General features: G+C 51.1%; 1 protein-coding gene across 4 annotated transcripts in view; it reads left to right on the top strand.

Moving 5' to 3' along the window:
• LOC115639502 (perilipin-3-like) overlaps window positions 1-18,553 on the top strand; it is a 122,893-nt gene that overhangs the window by 81,662 nt on the left and 22,678 nt on the right. For 2 of the 4 annotated variants that reach the window (XR_003997689.1, XR_003997691.1), the window contains exon 14: window positions 11,020-11,100. The exons of the other annotated variants lie outside the window; for them this stretch is intronic. The gene's annotated coding sequence lies outside the window, so the exon portion shown is untranslated. The remainder of the gene's footprint in view (window positions 1-11,019; window positions 11,101-18,553) is intronic. 4 annotated transcript variants of the gene reach the window in all.

The following is an 18,553-nucleotide window of genomic DNA, read 5'->3' as shown; positions in this document are numbered from 1 at the left end:
CACATCGTCAGCGTACGATGACAGGACCAGCCGCAGCTCCAGCTCCCAAAGCACCAACCCTGGCAACCTCTTGTGGAGGAGACAGAGGAAGGGCTCGATCACCAGATCGTACAGCTGGCCCGAGAGGGGGCACCCCTGCCGCACTCCCCGCCCGAAGCTGACCAGCTCAGTCAGGGTCCAGTTGAGCCTGACCAGACACTCCGCAGAAGTGTTCAGCACCTGGAGAAAACCCACAAACAGGGGTCCGAAGCCGAACGCTCGCAGAGTGCCCAGGAGATACCCGTGATCCATCCTGTCAAACGCCTTCTCCTGATCCAGGGACAAGAGGGCGAACGACAGACCATCCCTACACCGTGAGGGGGGTGCCGTCCTCCGCCAGGAGGCAGCTGACGTGCTTCTTGGCCCCCCTCCTTTTCTCCAGGGTGTAGAAGAAGCGGGAGCCGCGATCCATCTCCCGAAGGAGCTGGATGCGGGATTGAACAAAAGCACCCCGGGCCCGATGGTCTTCGAGGGCCCGGAGCTCCTCCCGCTTCTCCCGGCACGCTCCGCAGAGGGATGGATCCTTGGGGTTGGCAGCCAGATGCCTCTCCAGCTCCAAGACCTCCCGCTCCAACTGCCCTATCGCCGCATCCCTCCGTCGGCTGGCACCCCGAGTGTAGTCACGGCAGAAGAGCCGGGCACGCACCTTCACCAGATCCCACCACCGCCACGCCGAGGAAAAGGCACCCCTCTGCCCTCTCCAGGCCAGCCAGAACTCCCAGAAGGACACCACGAAGCCCGCATCCTCCAGCAAACTATTATTAAAGTGCCAATAGGCCGGCCCCAGCCTCTCCACGCAGAGAGAGGCTGTCACGGTGGCAAGGTGGTTATCCGAAAAGGGGGCCGGCCGAACGCTGGAGGAGTGGGCCCGTGAAAGGTGGAAATGTGACAGGTAAATACGGTCCAGCCGGGAGTGGCACGACCGCTGGGCCTCCACCAGGACGAAGGTGAACTTTGAGATGTCGTCCGGGTGGTGGTCGCACCAGACATCCACCATTGAATGGCGTTCGACGATCTCTCGAAGGACGTCCACGGCGGCCAGGCACTGCTCGGTCCCCGAACGGTCCCGTTCCTCGAGGGTGGTGTTAAAGTCCCCTCCCAGGACCAGGCACTCACGAGGATCCAGGGAGCCGAGGAAGGCGGACACCTGCTGATAAAAATGCAGCCTCTCCGTGCCCGACGTCGGGGCGTAAACATTGACGAGATTAGCCACAAGCCCCTCCATGCAAACCCGGAGGTGCAGCAGGTGACCCAGCACAGCCTCGGCGACCCCCAGCACCTCGGGCCATAGGTCGGGGGAGAACAGGGTCACCACTCCAGCAGTGCAGACCGAGAAGTGGCTAAAGTAGGCCCCGTCCCCCCACTCCAGCAGCCAGCTAGCTTCAGCGGCCGGATCTTTATGGGTCTCCTGCAGGAAAACCACAGAGTACCCCCACTCCTGGAGGAAGGAGAGCACCTGGCTCCTGCGGAGATCCATCCTACAGCCTCGGGAGTTTAAGGTGGCAAGGACGATCGGCGCCATGAGGAAGGCTGGGGGGGATCCTCGCCAGCAGACACGCCCACGGCCTCCGGCAGGCCACGCAGCAATCCGTGACCTACCCCGAAGGTGAGTAAAGAGTCACGGAAGACACGGACCTGCCGGTAGGCTGCGACAGCCTGCCTCCCGGTCCTCTTACCCTCCCCCATGAGGGCCCTCGCGGCCTGAGGACCTGATGGAAATCCCCCCACCGCTGGAGCGCAAGATGGACTTTGTTCCGGGAACCACGGACTTCCTCAAGGAACTCCCGTAGCTCCTCCCTCAGCGCATGGGGGGCGGGGTCACTGATCGATGACTGTCCCCCAGTGGGGCCCTCGTCACAGCCCTGTGGCCCACCGAGGCGGGTAGGCAGGGGGCAGATCCCCAACGTGGCAGCAGATGGGCTGACGCCACGTGACCCACCCCACTACCAGATTCAAGGAGGGGTGGCAGAAGGAGAACAGCAGCCCCTGAGGGGTCAGGACAGGATAAAACTAGTGAAGCCACTCCCTGGGGGGTAGTCTCAGGGACGGCACTGGCATCACAGAAGGTGGGAGGACAAGGACAGGGCTAACGGGAGTAGGGCGAGGTCGGGGAGAGAAGTCGGGAAGGAGGTAGAGGCACGATCTGGAGCCTCCATATTTGAGCCGCCGGACGGTGGCTCCTCCTGGCCAGGCTCAGGGATCTGGAAAGTGGGAAGGGGACCCCTAACGATGCCAGGCTCAGCCACTGTGGCACGTGCAGCAGCCTTGGCATCCACAGATAGATGTTGGTCAATGGAGTCCCTGCTGAGGAAGGAGGGTGGGTCCTCCATACCCAAGAGGGACACACACTGGGAAGTGGGTCTTGGCAGTGGGGCATTGGCCGTCACCCCAAGGGGCTCGGTGGCCGTCAACAGAGTGCCACCCGCAGCCAGGTCGATGGAAGATGCCAAGGGACCCTCAGAGGTGGGAGCAGAAGCAGTGGTTAGGGGAAGGGAACTCAGGGACAGGGGGGCCGTGGTGATGTCGCCTAGATCGAGGCCCGCCGGCAGAGGGTTGTCCTCCCCCTGTGTGACCGGGGTCAAACCCAGGGCCTCGATCTCCTCGTAGATGGGAGGGAGATCACCGTCCACCACCCCAGGGCCCTCCTCGCCAGCACCCGAGGCGATACCCACCATGGTGCTCGCAGAGGCATCGAGTGGGAAGGAGGCGAGAGAGGCTCCCTCGGGGGCTTCCACGGGAAGGGACCCCGGAGGAGGGGCAGTGTCACCCTCCGGTGCTGCCACAGTGTCCCCAGCCTGCACCACAAAACGGGAGTCATCAGGGGGCAAGGCGGAAGACTCGTCATCGGTGCCCCCCTTCCTGCTCTTCCGGGGGGCCTCCGAATCCGAAGGAAGTAAGGAAACTCGAGCCTTCCGCTTGCCCCGCTTCCCCTGCACTAAGGACCAGCCCTCCATGGCATCATCCGGGGGCTGGCTAACAGGGGTCGGCTCGGGGGGCAAGGGCAATGGCTCAGGGACTCGGGGAGGCAGTGGTGGGACAGCAGAAACGAGGGAGGATTCCCCGTGGGATGAGCCCTCTCCCACGGCCGGCGGTATCTCCGCCACACCCTCCTCCACAGAGGTGGACCGAGAAGGAGGAGGAGGGGCATCTTCAGGCACCGGGCAGCCAGGGGTACCGGCGATGACAGAGCTGGTGCCTTGCTGGGGCTCGGGGGGTCCCAGACGCTCCTCCGTGCTGAGCCTAGGGGCAGTCCCTCCAGATGTGCTCCATCGCCTGGCAGAGGTAGCACCGGGCCTCCCCCGTTGAGTAATGCACCCGGTAGTGGGCTCCCTGGTAGGGGACCAGAAAGGACCCCTCAAGCGCCTCTCCACCACGCGCCACTGGCAGCAGTTGAAGCTGCACTTGCCGGCAGAACGAGAGAACATGACGGAGGGCGGGGTCCTTGCAGCCCAAGGGGAGAGGGCTGATGACGGATATGGGGCGTCCCAGGGAGAAAGGGAGGGCAGCAGGGCAGCATTGGGCAGGAAGGGAGGGACAGAGGTCAAGATTAAGCGGACCCCCAGGTCTTCCAATGGCTCCAGGGGGATGAACACACCCCCCACTGCCAGGCCTGTCTCTACCGCCTCCTGGGCGGCGGCCTCCGATGGCAGGAAGAAGACCACCTTCCCATACATTTTGGAGGCCGCCACGATGGCCGTGGGCCTCACCACCCTCGCCAATGCCCGCACGTAGGTCTCCACGTGGGGCGAGGCGGGCACCAGGAGGCAATGGATGCTGTGCTTCTTAGTCAAAGTGGGAAAGGGGCCCCAGCCACTGTAGATGTTGGCAGAAGCGGCGGTCGGAGGAGCAGCGGCAGGCGGGGGGGCTGCCGTCACCTGGGCGTACACCCTGGGGGCCGGGGGAGGGACACCTGCAGAGCTGGTGGAAGGAACAGCAGGGAGGGATGCCACGGCCGATAGCGGGGCCGTAGCAGCAGGGGCAGTCTCCGCCATGGAGGGCCTGGCCTTTTTAGCAGGGCCCTTACCCTTCTTCCCACCCCGACCCTTCCCACCATCTGTGGGTGGCTCCCCCCGAATCAGAAGGGGCGAGGAACGAGGCAGCAGCGGAGGTCTCCCCAGTACTTGCCGCCGCCAGTGCCCCAGCAGGGGCAGTGGTAGGTGGATCGGCAGCGGTGGTCGAGGTAAAGGCTTGGGCAGTGGACACGGGGGCAGGTGGAGGAGGGGCAGTGGGAGCATCGCGAGGGGTCTCCCCCGCCGCATCCCCTGCCATAACGAGAGTGGGAAGGGGGACAAACAGTGAGGGGAGGGGCAGGAAAGGAGGCAACCGCCCCTCCCCGCTAGGCTGCAGGCAGGGGAGGAGGCGCCAGAAAGGGAAGGCTAAAAGGGCATGAGGAGCAACCAAGAACCCAGGGGCAAGAGAGTTTCAGGGCACCAATGCAGAGGGGAGTTCCGGCTCCTCTAGTTGCACTAAGGGATCGGGGTGACAATGGCAGGGGGGGTTGCAGTGAACAAGGGGAAACCAATTGGGGAAGGGCACAAGCGCATGGGAGGGGGCATGGGCGCACAAGGGGAGGGACCGATCAGGGCTGGGGGAGCACAGGGTTGGGGGGGAAAGGGCGAGCCAGGAATCCGGTAGAGGGACCACGGGGACAGCTGCAGGGCTAGTGCAGGACTATCAGGGCAGCAGAGTGAAATGGGTGGGGCAGACAAATGTGGCAAAGGGGAGGGAGTCAGCCCAGGGGGCGGGGGAGGTGCGCTCACAGGCACTTGTGCCAAAAAGTCAATGCTATCCTGCTGCTGCTGCAGGCCCAAATGATGGATGTGGGCGTGGTGAGCCAGGCGAGCAGCTCAGTCCCAGAGGCAGGAGTCCACAGCAGAAGGAAAATAGCCAGCAGAGGTGGTGGAGGGGGAAACGATGGTGGTGGGGGTGAAGGGGGACACGGATGGACCGGGGGTAGGCTCCACGCCACACCCCCGGTGCCCCAGCAGACACAGTCCAAACCCCCACCACAAGAGCACAGTTCGAATCAGACTCAGTCCAGAAAAGCCCCCTCCACAGTGGTCTTCACGTGGTGTCCCAGCAGCAGGTGGTCCTCTTCTTCTCCTCCTTCACCTCGGGGCACCAAGAGCTCCCCAGCAGCAGCCATAGTAGCCCCAGCAGCTCCAGGTGGTGGTGGTCAGGTGGCCAGGCAGGAGGGACCCCGCTCAGACGATGTCCTCAGCAACAAGAGCCGGGGTCCCTCACTCCCCTCCTCTCTGGGAAGTAGGCCAGCAGCCCCCCCCCCCGGGCTGTAGGTGGAGTAACAGCAGTAACTGAGGTGAGGGGGAACCACCAGCCAGCCAGCAAACAGACAGCAGCGAAAGGGGTGGGAGGTGGTGTCTAGCCCAGCCAAGGGAGCTGCAGGAGCAAGAACAGCAGCAGAAACAGCAGCAGCAGCAGCGAGGGCCCAGTGCCCAGTGGGAACAGCAGCAGCAGCCCTCTCCCTTCTTCCTCTACAGGAGAGCAGTCGAATGGAGAGCCCCTACTGGCCCCAGGAGAAGCAGGCTTCTGCTCCCTGAGAGACCAGAGCAGGAACCTGCTAGGACCAATTAAGGCAGACAGGCTGATTAGAACACCTGCAGCCAATCAAGGCAGGCTAACCAGGGCACCTGGGTTTAAAAAAGGAGCTCACTCCAGTCAGGAGAGGGGAGCCAGAGGAGAGGAGGGGAAGTGCATGTGAGGAGCTGAAAGTGAGAGGGTGTGCTGCTGGAGGACTAAGGAGTACAAGCATTATCAGACACCAGGAGGAAGGTCCTGTGGTGAGGATAAAGAAGGTGTTTGGAAAAGGTCATGGGGAAGTAGCCCAGGAAGATGTAGCTGTCATGCAGCTGTTACAGGAGGCACTATAGACAGCTGCAATCCACAAGGCCCTGGGCTGGAACCCAGAGTAGAGGGCGGGCCTGGGTTCCCACCAAACCTCCCAACTCTTGATCAGACACAGGAGAAGTTGACCCAGACTGTGGGGAAGATCACTGAGGTGAGCAAATCTGCCAATAAGTGCAGGACCCACCAAGGCAGAGGAGGAACTTTGTCACAGCTGATAATTGTAGATGATGTTGAAGCACAGTGCTACTCCCAGATTATTATGACATCAATCACATTTTATTAATGATAATAGCCATTTTTGATGAGGGGCAGTTCCTGGAAGAGCTATGTATCCAATCTGAGCTGAATAACCCTCTAGCTTTCAAAGTGGAAGACCCTAAATATTAAGGGAACCTGGAAAGAGAACTGGGGAGAGGGAATGATCTTATGCTCTTCTCTTATTTTCTGCTTTATAATACATGGAAACAACATGTCGGTCTCATCTGTGAACCATTGGTCCCCTGAACCTATAAACCAAGCCGCATCCAGAACCTTTCTGTTTAAAGCAGAGCAGAGCGGACAGGTAACTGCAGACGAGAATTTGAGAGAGTTTGACAGAGGGAGACTTACGATGGTTAGGAGGACCCACAACACCTGTGGCAACACTGCTTCTGTCTCCTCCACCTGCGCCTGTAGCCAGACAGAGCACCAAAGCATGGATGCTTTTACCCAGATTCTGGTGTGGGTTTGCAAAGACTGTAACTTGCAATTTCCACTTACTGATATCCAGGCTGGGGGTGGCATCCAATATGAAAGGTGCCTACTGGTGGAATCTCTCAGGCAGCAGGTGGGAGAGCTACAGGAGGAGGTGGCTAGGCTGAGGAACATCCGTATCCATGAGCAATTCCTGGACAGTATCTATGTGGAGACAGCTGACGTAGCTGTCCCAGTTCACAGGACTACTGACACACCAGTGGAGGAGGAGATGGCTCAGGGTGGACACTGGCAGCTGGTTACTTCTGGTAGCAGGCAGTGCTCCACCCCTGCTGCGAACCCTCCTGCTGTGGTAATAGATAACCATTATGCTCTTCTTCATACAGGAGAGAAGGAATCACCGCCAACAGTTAAGGAGGGGAAGCCTCGTGCCCCTAAGGCTGGGAGGTCTGCTGCCACCACTGATAATAAGAAACGTAGGGTAGTGGTGGTTGGAGACTCTCTGCTGAGGGGGACGGAGACACCCATTTGTCGCCCTGACCGTTCATCCCGGGAGGTATGCTGCCTGCCAGGGGCTCATATCCGAGATGTTACAGAGGCATTGTCAAGGATTATCCAGTCTTCTGACTACTATCCCTTGCTACTCATCCATGTGGGCACAAATGATACTGTGAGGTGTGACACTGAGCAGATCAAGAGTGACTACAGGGCTCTGGGAGTACGGGTTAAGGAGTTTGGAGCGCAGGTGATATTCTCGTCGATTCTTCCTGTTGAAGGTAGGGGCCCGGGCAGAGACAGATGCATCGTGGAGGTGAATGCCTGGCTGCGAAGATGGTGTCGCCAGGAGGGCTTTGGCTTCCTCGACCACGGGATGCTATTCGAGGAAGGACTGCTAGGCAGAGATGGACTTCACCTTTCGAGGAGGGGAAAGGCCTTATTTGCGCACAGACTGGCTAACCTAGTAAGGAGGGCTTTAAACTAGGTTCGACTGGGACAGGTGAGCAAACCCCACAGGCAAGTGGGGAACAAGACCTGGGAGATGGGTCGGAAACAGGAGGGAGCATGGGCTATAATGGCAGAGAGAAAGGAGGGGCAGGGCAAAGCTGGGAGGCAAGATCAAACCAGTGTCTTAGATGCCTATATACAAATGCAAGAAGTATGGGTAATAAGCAAGAAGAACTAGAAGAGCTAATAAATAAATACAACTATGACATTGTTGGCATTACTGAAACTTGGTGGGATAATACACACGACTGGAATGTCGGTGTGGATGGGTATAGTTTGCTCAGGAAGGATAGACAGGGGAAAAAGGGAGGAGGTGTTGCCTTATATATTAAAAATGTACACACTTGGACTGAGGTGGAGATGGACATAGGAGATGGAAGTGTTGAGAGTCTCTGGGTTAGGCTAAAAGGGGTAAAAACACGGGTGATGTCGTGCTGGGAGTCTACTACAGGCCACCTAATCAGGTGGAAGAGGTGGATGAGGCTTTTTTCAAACAACTAACAAAATCATCCAAAGCCCAAGATTTGGTGGTGATGGGGGACTTCAACTATCCAGATATATGTTGGGAAAATAACACCGCGGGGCACAGACTATCCAATAAGTTCCTGGACTGCATTGCAGAGAACTTTTTATTTCAGAAAGTTGAAAAAGCTACTGGGGGAAAGCTGTTCTAGACTTGATTTTAACAAATATAGGGAGGAACTCGTTGAGAATTTGGAAGTAGAAGGAAGCTGGGGTGAAAGTGACCATGAAATCATAGAGTTTGCAATTCTAAGGAAGAGTAGAAGGGAGTAAGGCAAAATAGAGACAATGGATTTCAGGAAGGCGGATTTTGGTAAGCTCAGAGAGCTGATAGGTAAGGTCCCATGGGAATCAAGACTGAGGGGAAAAACGACTGAGGAGAGTTGGCAGTTTTTCAAAGGGACGCTATTAAGGGCCCAAAAGCAAGCTATTCCGATGGTTAGGAAAGATAGAAAATGTGGCAAAAGACCACCTTGGGTTAACCACGAGATCTTGCGTGACCTACAAAATAAAAAGGCGTCATATAAAAAATGGAAACTAGGTCAGATTACAAAGGATGAATATAGGCAAATAACACAGGAATGCAGAGGCAAGATTAGAAAGGCAAAGGCACAAAATGAGCTCAAACTAGCTATGGGAATAAAGGGAAACAAGAAGACTTTTTATCAGTACATTAGAAGCAAGAGGAAGACCAAGGACAGGGTAGGCCCACTGCTCAGTGAGGAGGGGGAAACAGTAACTGGAGACTTGGAAATGGCAGAGATACTTAATGAATTCTTTGTTTCGGTCTTCACTGAGAAGTCTGAAGGAATGTCCAATATAGTGAATGCTTACGGGAAGAGGGTAGGTTTAGAAGATAAAATAAAAAAAGAGCAAGTAAAAAAATCACTTAGAAAAGTTAGATGCCTGCAAGTCACCAGGGCCTGATGAAATGCATCCTAGAATACTCAAGGAGTTAATAGAGGAGGTATCTGAGCCTCTAGCTATTATCTTTGGGAAATCATGTGAGACAGGGGAGATTCCAGAAGACTGGAAAAGGGCAAATATAGTGCCCATCTATAAAAAGGGAAATAAAAACAACTCAGGAAACTACAGACCAGTTAGTTTAACTTCTGTGCCAGGGAAGATAATGGAGCAAGTAATTAAAGAAATCATCTGCAAACACTTGGAAGGTGGTAAGGTGATAGGGAATAGCCAGCATGGATTTGTAAAGAACAAATCGTGTCAAACTAATCTGATAGCATTCTTTGATAGGATAACGAGCCTTGTGGATAAGGGAGAAGCGATGGATGTGATATACCTAGACTTTAGTAAGGCATTTGATACGGTCTCGCATGATATTCTTATAGATAAACTAGGAAAGTACAATTTAGATGGGGCTACTATAAGGTGGGTGCATAGCTGGCTGGATAACCGTACTCAGAGAGTAGTTATTAATGGCTCCCAATCCTGCTGGAAAGGTATAACAAGTGGGGTTCCACAGGGGTCTGTTTTGGGACCGGCTCTGTTCAATATCTTCATCAACGATTTAGATGTTGGCACAGAAAGTATGCTTATTAAGCTTGCGGACGATACCAAACTGGGAGGGATTGCAACTGCTTTGGAGGACAGGGTCAAAATTCAAAATGATCTGAACAAATTGGAGAAATGGTCTGAGGTAAACAGGATGAAGTTCAATAAAGATAAATGCGAAGTGCTCCACTTAGGAAGGAACAATCAGTTTCACACATACAGAATGGGAAGTGACTGTCTAGGAAGGAGTATGGCAGAAAGAGATCTAGGGGTCACAGTGGACCACAAGCTTAATATGAGTTAACAGTGTGATACTGTTGCAAAAAAAGCAAACGTGATTCTGGAATGCATTAACAGGTGTGTTGTAAACAAGACACGAGAAGTCATTCTTCCGCTTTACTCTGCGCTGGTTAGGCCTCAACTGGAGTATTGTGTCCAGTTCTGGGCTCCGCATTTCAAGAAAGATGTGGAGAAATTGGAGAGGGTCCAGAGAAGAGAAACAAGAATGATTAAAGGTCTTGAGAACATGACCTATGAAGGAAGGCTGAAGGAATTGGGTTTGTTTAGTTTGGAAAAGAGAAGACTGAGAGGGGACATGCTAGCAGTTTTCAGGTATCTAAAAGGGTGTCATCAGGAGGAGGGAGAAAACTTGTTCACCTTAGCCTCCAATGATAGAACAAGAAGCAATGGGCTTAAACTGCAGCAAGGGAGATTTAGGTTGGACATTAGGAAAAAGTTCCTAACTGTCAGGGTAGTTAAACACTGGAATAGATTGCCTAGGGAAGTTGTGGAATCTCCATCTCTGGAGATATTTAAGAGTAGGTTAGATAAATGTCTATTAGGGATGGTCTAGACAGTATTTGGTCCTGCCATGAGGGCAGGGGACTGGACTCGATGACCTCTCGAGGTCCCTTCCAGTCCTAGAGTCTATGAAAGGACTATTTTAGAATTTCACCATATTAGCCCAGTAGGTTGTCAAAGAAAAATCTTTAGCTGAGCCAATTTGATCTTTCCTCATAACTACCAGTCTCTAAAATTTAAGAGCCTAATTGAGTTTTGACTGAAGTCAGGCTTCTGCCATTGACTTCAGTAAGAGAAAGGGAAGATATGAGAATTTAAACAGTATGGCAACCAAAACTGTTCAAAATTCAGAATTTCCAGTTTGTAGGAAAATTTGACACTACAAATCTTGTTCTCCTGATTCGTAATGAAAACACTTTGAAAAACTCTCACAATGAAAATTTAAAAAGAGAATTTGAAAAAATAAATACACCAAAATTTTCTAGATTTTTTTTTTCGGTTTAAAGTAAAATTTTTGAAACAATGATTTGGAATTTTTAAAATCTTTCTCAAGACTCTCTCTTTTTTCTGAATACTCTCCAGTTCTTGAACATCCTTCCTGAATTGTGGACAGGAGAACTGAACAAGGAATTCTAGTGCCAGTTCTGCCAATGCTAAACAGAGGTAATAACCTCTCTTCTACTTAAGATTCACCTGTTTACACATTCAAGGATTGCATTAGCCCTTTTGGCCACAGTGGCTCACTGGGATATAATGTTCATCTGATTATCCATTATGCTCTTCTGGTCATTTTCACAACTGGTGCTTACCAGAATGGTCCCCTATCTTGGAAATATGATGTACATTCTTTGTTCTTAAATGATAACTATTTCCCTATAACAATTGGTCATGTCAAAATGGTAAGCTGGGTGCAAGCAAATAGTATGCAAGCAATCAAGATCACTCCGCATCAGTATTTATGCTCCTCCAGTCCTTAGAATCTGCAAACTCTTGCAGTAATGGCTTGGGGCTTCGTTCAAAGGAATTTAGGGCATTGGAATGCTGAGCATTTGCAATGTTCAACTTTTAGGGGCCTACACAATCACAGGAACACCATTGCAATCCACAAAGAGGGGTGCCAGGAGGGCATGACCCCGTCACTTCTTCCCAGGCATAGGGGCAAGCAACGGGTGAGGGGTCAGAGAGGAGTGAATGAGTGGATGGATGGGATCTTGGGGGGAAGGGATGGAATGAGGGTGGGGGCTAAGGGGGAAGGGGCAACATGGGGGGTGGGACTACAGTTCAGGTGCCAAGAGCCCCCACCCACTTGTAGGCTTTGTGGACAGGAGTAGCAGAAGCTTCCTAAGTTAAGCATCTAGGCTCCCTATGCGATGAAGGGGGAGAGTTAAGCACCTTAGAATTCAGTTCATAGGAGCCAGCACATTAGGTGGGGAGCCACCTAAGTTAGTTAAATAGGAGATGCTGGTAACAGAGGTATGTGTTGTAAGCCACATCCCTCTAATAGAGAGAAATTCCTCTCTCTGCTAGTGGTCCATGACTGAGTGCCCCTGTCCTGGAATCAGGTGGCTTAGATAGCTGAGTTGTTTCTAGTGATTGGAGCTGGGAGACTGGACCCTGTATGCTTTACCCCCAACTCTGCCAGCTGGATGCCCTACTTGCCAGGCTCCAGAGTCATTTTCTCTCTCTCTCTCTCTGCCCCACTGACTCTAAGTATTTATCCACAGTAGAACAGCTTCAGATAGTCACACCTGATACATCAATGGCACAGCCAAGGACTATTTGACCTAATTTGCTGAAATTTCCCAGCCTCTCCTTATTTATTTCCCTTCCCACTGTACAGTCAGTAAAATTCCTACCACTCTTTCTAGCACAGGTACACTACACACAATATGACAGGAGTGCCTGTCTGACTCATGTCTGTAGAGAAACATTAATAAAGACTTCATAGGGCTGTGTTTCATAAAACAAATGTTTTCAAGGCCAGCACTGGAGGAGCTCTCTCCTACAGATGATCATGTAACATGTGAAATTTTACTCCTATATTGTATGTATTATCAAAAAATGTGTAACTACTTATGCTAAACAATATGTTCCACCTTGTATTTAGCTGTTTCCCAGAGTTGAAGCAGAGCTCTCTGTAGCTTGAAACTTTTTCTCCCACCACCAAAAGCTGGTCCAATAAAAGATAGTACCTACATGGCTGCGGATGGTCCGCTGGTCCCGCGGCTCCGGTGGACCTCCCACAGGCGTGCCTGTGGCTGCTCCACCGGAGCCGTGGGACCATTGGACCCTCCACAGGCACGCCTGCGGGAGATCCACCGGAGCCGCCTGCCACCCATATTCTGTGCATTAATACACTGTCAACTCCAAGAAACCAGACCTTCCAAAGAAAGCTGCACTTCAAGCTGAAAGCCAAGACAAAACTCAGAGGGACACCTGGAAGAGTTGAGCAGGGTGAAGGAGTGTCATCCCAGGGATAAGATAGGACACACCACTATAATTCAGAGATCTGAATTGCTATTCCTAGGCCTGGCACTAACTCATTATATGACTCAGGGCAAGTTCTTTCAATGCTCTGTGCCTCCATTTCCCATCTGTATAACGGGAATGATGACACTTATGAAGTACTTTGAGAGCTCTCGCTGTGCTTATACTCAGTAACTAACACAATGGGGCTCAGTCTCAGGTGGGCCTCTAGGTGCTACTGGGCTGCAATTGTGAACTTCCCAGCAGGGGCACAATCATTACAGGAGTTTGTGCAATGTAACTCTGCTCCATAAAAATCCCATGTGCCGAAAGCTGTGCCAGATGCAACTCCTATACTTGGAGGAAATGATCTAGCTGTTCTTAAATTCCTAGTTTCTGTAATAATCCACAAGAAAATGTAGGAACCCCACAGAATTTCTCATGCATGCATAAATGCCTCTAACTCCCCTGGCCATAAGAAAAAATAATCAAAGTTACCAATGATCCCCTCCACAACACAGACACCATCTTGTAAAAGAAGAGATATATTGATATAAAGGGCTCTTTAAACCGGTTTCTGTACTCCTCCCCGAAGAGAGAGGTAGCACTGAAATCAGTATTACCATGTCGGATTAGGGTTAGTGTGGCCGCAAATCGACGGTATTGGCCTCTGGATGGTATCCCACAGTGCAGCACTTTGACCGCTCTGGACAGCAATCTGAACTCGGATGCACTGGCCAGGTAGAAAAAGCCCCGCAAACTTTTGAATTTCATTTCCTGTTTGGCCAGCGTGGAGAGCTCACCAGCGCAGGTGACCACGCAGAGCTCATCAACACAGGTAACAATGCAGTCTCCTGAGAATCAAAAAAGAGCTCCAGCATGGACCGCACGGGAGGTACTTGATCTGATCGTTATATGGGGAGAAGATTCTGTGCTAACAGAACTCCGTTCCAAAAGACAAAATGAAAAAACATTTGAAAAAATTTCAAAGACTATGATGGAGAAAGGCCACACCAGGGACTCAGTGCAGTCCAAAGTGAAAGTTAAGGAACTCATACAAGCCTACCAGAAAACCAAAGAAGCAAACGGAGGGTCCGGGGAAGGGCCGAAAACATGCCGCTTCTATGCTGAGCTGCATGCAATTCTAGGGGTGTCCGCCACCACTACCCCACCCCTGTCCGTGGATTCCGAGGTGAACGTGAGGACAGGAGGGACCAACGTGAGGAGAGGAGAGATGATCGGTGGTGGCAGGAAGATCAGCGGTGGCGGGATGCAACACTGGGGCTGTTAGTGATCAAACTGACATCCTCCGACATCCGGTGGAGCTTCAGGAACAGCAGCAAGTTACAGAGTGCCGCTGCAGCCCCTGTGTAGCCACCCTCACCACTCACCATGTTCCATATCTTCCTCACCCAGACGTGCAAGAACACGTGGGGGAAGGCTTCGTGCACCCGCCCACTCCTCCCCCATGGACAACCCAACCAAAAGGCTGTCATTACTTTGAAATATTTTTAGTGGCCTTTTCCTTCCCTCCTATCCTCCTCCCAAACTACGCCCAGTATACCTTGTCCGTTCTCTGCCTTTTTTTATAATGACTTTCTAATAAAGAATACATGATTTTTAAATGATAGTGACTTTATTTCCTTAAGCAAGCTGTAATCAAAGAAGAAGGGCGGGTTGCTTACAAGGAATGAGTCAATCAAGGGCGGGGGGTTCATCAAGGGGAAACAAACACAGCGGTCAAACCGTACCCTGGCCTGTGATGAAACTCGTTTTCAAAGCTTCTCTGATGCGCACCGCTTCATGGTGTGCTCTTCTATTGGCCCTGGTGTCTGGCTGTGCATAATCAGCAGCCAGGTGATTTGCCTCAGCCTCCCACCCCGACATAACGGTCTCCTCCTTATTTTCACAGAGATTGTTGAGCACACAGCAAGCAGCAATAACAATGGGGACATTGGTTTGGCTGAGGTCAGAGCGAGTCAGTAATGTGCACCAGTGAGCCTGTAAACGGCCAAATGCACATTCTACCACCATTCTGCACTTGCTCAGCCTGTAGTTGAACAGCTCCTGACTACTGTCCAGGCTGCCAGTGTATGGCTTCATGAGCCATGGCATCAAGGGGTAGGCTGTGTCACCCAGGATAACTACAGGCACTTCAGCATCCCTAACTGTTATTTTTTGGTCTGGGAAGTAATTCCCTTGTTGCAGCCGTTTAAACAGAGTAGTGTTCCTGAAGACGCGAGCGTCATGAACCCTTCCTGGCCATCCCACGTGGATGTTGGTGAAACGTCCCTTGTGATCCACCAGTGCTTGCAGCACTTGGAAAAGTACCCCTTGCGGTTTACGTACTCGGTGCCTGGTGCTCCGGTGCCAAGATAGGGATATGGGTTCCATCTATTGTCCCCTCCACCGTTAGGGAATCCCATTGCAGCAAAGCCATCCACTATGACCTGCACGTTTCCCAGAGTCACAACCTTTCGTAGCAGCAGCTTAATGATTGCTTTGGCTACTTGCATCACAGCAGCCGCCACAGTAGGTTTTCCCACTCCAAATTGATTCCCAACTGACCGGTAGCTGTCTGGCTTTGCAAGCTTCCAGAGGGCTATTGCAACTCGCTTCTCAACTGTGAGGGCTGCTCTAATCTTGGTATTATGGCATTTCAGGGCAGGGGAAAGCAAGTCAAAAAGTTCCATGAAAGTGCCCTTACGCATGTGAAAGTTTTGCAGCCACTGCGAATTGTCTCAAACCTGCAAAACTATGTGGTCCCACCAGTCTGTGCTTGTTTCCCGGGCCCAAAATCGGCGTTCAATGGCTAGAACCTTCCCCATTACCAGCAGGATCTCCAAAGTGCAGGGGCCCGCTGTTTCAGAGAATTCAGTGTCCATGTCCTCATCACTCTCCTCGCCGCTCTGCCTCGCCTCTTCCTCGCCTGGCTATGCAGATCCTGGTTCAGCATAGACTGCACGAGAATGTGCCAGATGTTTACAATGTCCACGATTGCGGTCTTGATCTGAGCAGGGTCTATGCTTGCTGTGCTATGGTGTTTGCACATTACACCCAGGAAAAAAGAAGCAAAACGGTTGTCTGCTGCTTTCATAGAGGGAGGGATGAGGCTGTACCCAGAACCACCTGCGACAATGTTTTTTGCCCCATCAGGCACTGGGTTCTCAACCCAGAATTCCAAAGGGTGGAGGAGACCGCGAGAACTATGGGATAGCTACGGAATAGCTACCCACAGTGTAACGCTCCGGAAATCGACACTAGCCTCGGTACATGGACGCACACCGCCGAATTAATGTGCTTAGTGTAGCTACGTGCACTCGACTTTATACAATCTGTTTTACAAAACTGGTTTATGTAAAATCGGAATAATCCCATAGTGTAGACCTACCCTCAGACTAGTCATTTCAGTTCTTTGTGCTTCCGTTCTCCATTTGTAAAATAGAGATAATCTTTTTTTCCACCCATTGTCTGTTTAGATTATAAATTCTTAGGGAAAGAGACCATCTTCTGCTTCTGCGTAGCACAACAAGACTTGAGTTAGTTGGGGACTTCAGGCACTGCCATAATACAAATAATAGCAATAGTAGTTTACTCAATTTCTCATTAAAACAATTCCATCACTAGATTGGTGGCAAACAATGGTAATAGTAGTGCTGTTGCCAAAAGGCCAGCCTTTTAAAGGTATTGAGGCACCTAAAGATGCAGATAGGGATCTAGTGAGATGTTCAAAATGCAAGGTGCCTATCTCTATCAATGGGAATTATGTGCCTAGGAACTTTTTGAAAATCCCACCAGGTGCCTATTTACCTTTCTGTGTTCCTAAATACTTTTGAAAATCTGATGCTTAGTATCTAAGATGCAGGTAGAACATGTGCTGCGAAGGTTTTCTAAAAGCTCTATTCTAGGAATTATTATGGGGACAGGGCCGGCTCTACCATTTTTGCCATTTTTACCATTTTTGCTGCCCCAAGCAAAAAAAAAAGCTGCTTGGATTGCCGCCCAAGAATGGACAGAATGCCGCTGCCCATAACTATTTGCCGCCCAGGAACATGCTTCCTCTGTTGGTGCGTGTGTGGGGAAGTTCTATAGCCTGTGTTATACAGAAGGTCAGACTAGCTGACCACAGTGGGCCTTTCTGGCCTTATAATCTACGAATCTATGAGTCAGGCTTTCAAATGAAGATTTGGGGAAGCTGTGGTCCATTCTGACATTATCGCCTTTCATTTCGCAGAATAATCTTATTTTCTTGTTTCTTTCAGTTAAACCTACAGTTTTTGCAGAAAGGCATGGCATGGCTTCTGGTCAGCGGCAGCAAGATTATGACAGTTACTGGGTGTGTTTAGGCTCCATGATGACCAAATTACAGCAGTGTGCTTACCAGCATTCCCAGAGCAAGGTGAGGGATGCCGGCCAAAGCATCTGGGAGGCTCTTCAAACTAGTTCCCTGGTAGGAACAAAGTTCTTCTTTCCTTTTCATCCTTATCCCAGAGATGTTCTGGGCAGGACCACAGTATAACTAATCTTCTTCTTTGAATGGCCCCTGCATATTCCCACTCTTGAGATATACCCAGTGCTTAATTTGTAATGAAAGTGGTGCTGGGGCGCAAGCAATTAAGTGCTGGTGATCAAGAATTTTTTTACTTTCATAACTGATACGCAAGCCCAGAAGTGCCGGGGTTATGAATGGCCAAGCCTAAAGGTTCCGGGGCTCAGCCCTGGCAAGCCCTGACACAAATTAAGCACTGAATGTACCTGTGGCACAGCCAGGATCCATGGAACTTTTTATTGCCATTGGAACACTACCTTACACCCTTCTCTTGTGATTCCAGATGTTTGCAAGGCAGAGCAATAAAAGTGGTGTGGAGTACCAACTGTCACAGTTCCTTTCAACCGTGGTGGCAGACGGAACAGGAACCTCACCTGGTCCATGGACCCAGTTTTGTCAGAATGTATCATCCAGTACCGCCTTCATCAGGATTAGTGTTAGTTAGCTTCTTCAGTTAGACAGTTTTTACTTATCTTTTTCAGGTTTGGCAGCTTCATCGTTGTTCTTTGTCCCAGTAGCTTTTATTTTCTTTAGCAAACCAATCTTTACGTGAGTCAAAGATAACAAGATTTCTTATTTATCTAGGCTCATTCCAGACTGTCTATAGCAGTGATACTCAGACTGAGGATCGCAAGCCGCAAGTGTCTCTTTAATGTGTCTCTTATGGCTCTTTGCAGCACCGGATATTAAAACACTGTGATTTAATTATTAACCAATCTAAGTTATTTGCCATTCAGAATGCTTTTCCTATGTTATTAACCATATATATATATATATATATATATATATATATAATATAGTACTATAATAAATGAAATGAATTCACATGACTGGGTAATGTTGATCTCTAATATGGCTCCTGGACCACTGAACGCTGAGTATCACTGGTATATAGCTTCAACAGAAGCTCCACAATGATCGGAGGAACCATACCAAACAGGGCTGGATTGGCATGGAAAACATCAAAGGGGGCGGGAACAATGGTTCTGTATTGGGGAACAGTTTTAGAACCGAACAATAGTGTAGTTGTAAATGTCTCCCATTTCAAGAGAGATTTCAAAAAATTGTACCTTCACACTATTAATTTGCTTCTTGCAGTTG

This window comes from Gopherus evgoodei, chromosome 1, assembly GCF_007399415.2.
Source record: "Gopherus evgoodei ecotype Sinaloan lineage chromosome 1, rGopEvg1_v1.p, whole genome shotgun sequence".
Lineage (NCBI taxonomy): Eukaryota > Metazoa > Chordata > Testudines > Testudinidae > Gopherus > Gopherus evgoodei.
Note: the sequence above shows the minus strand (reverse complement) of the source record. Positions and strands in the feature narration are given on the sequence as shown.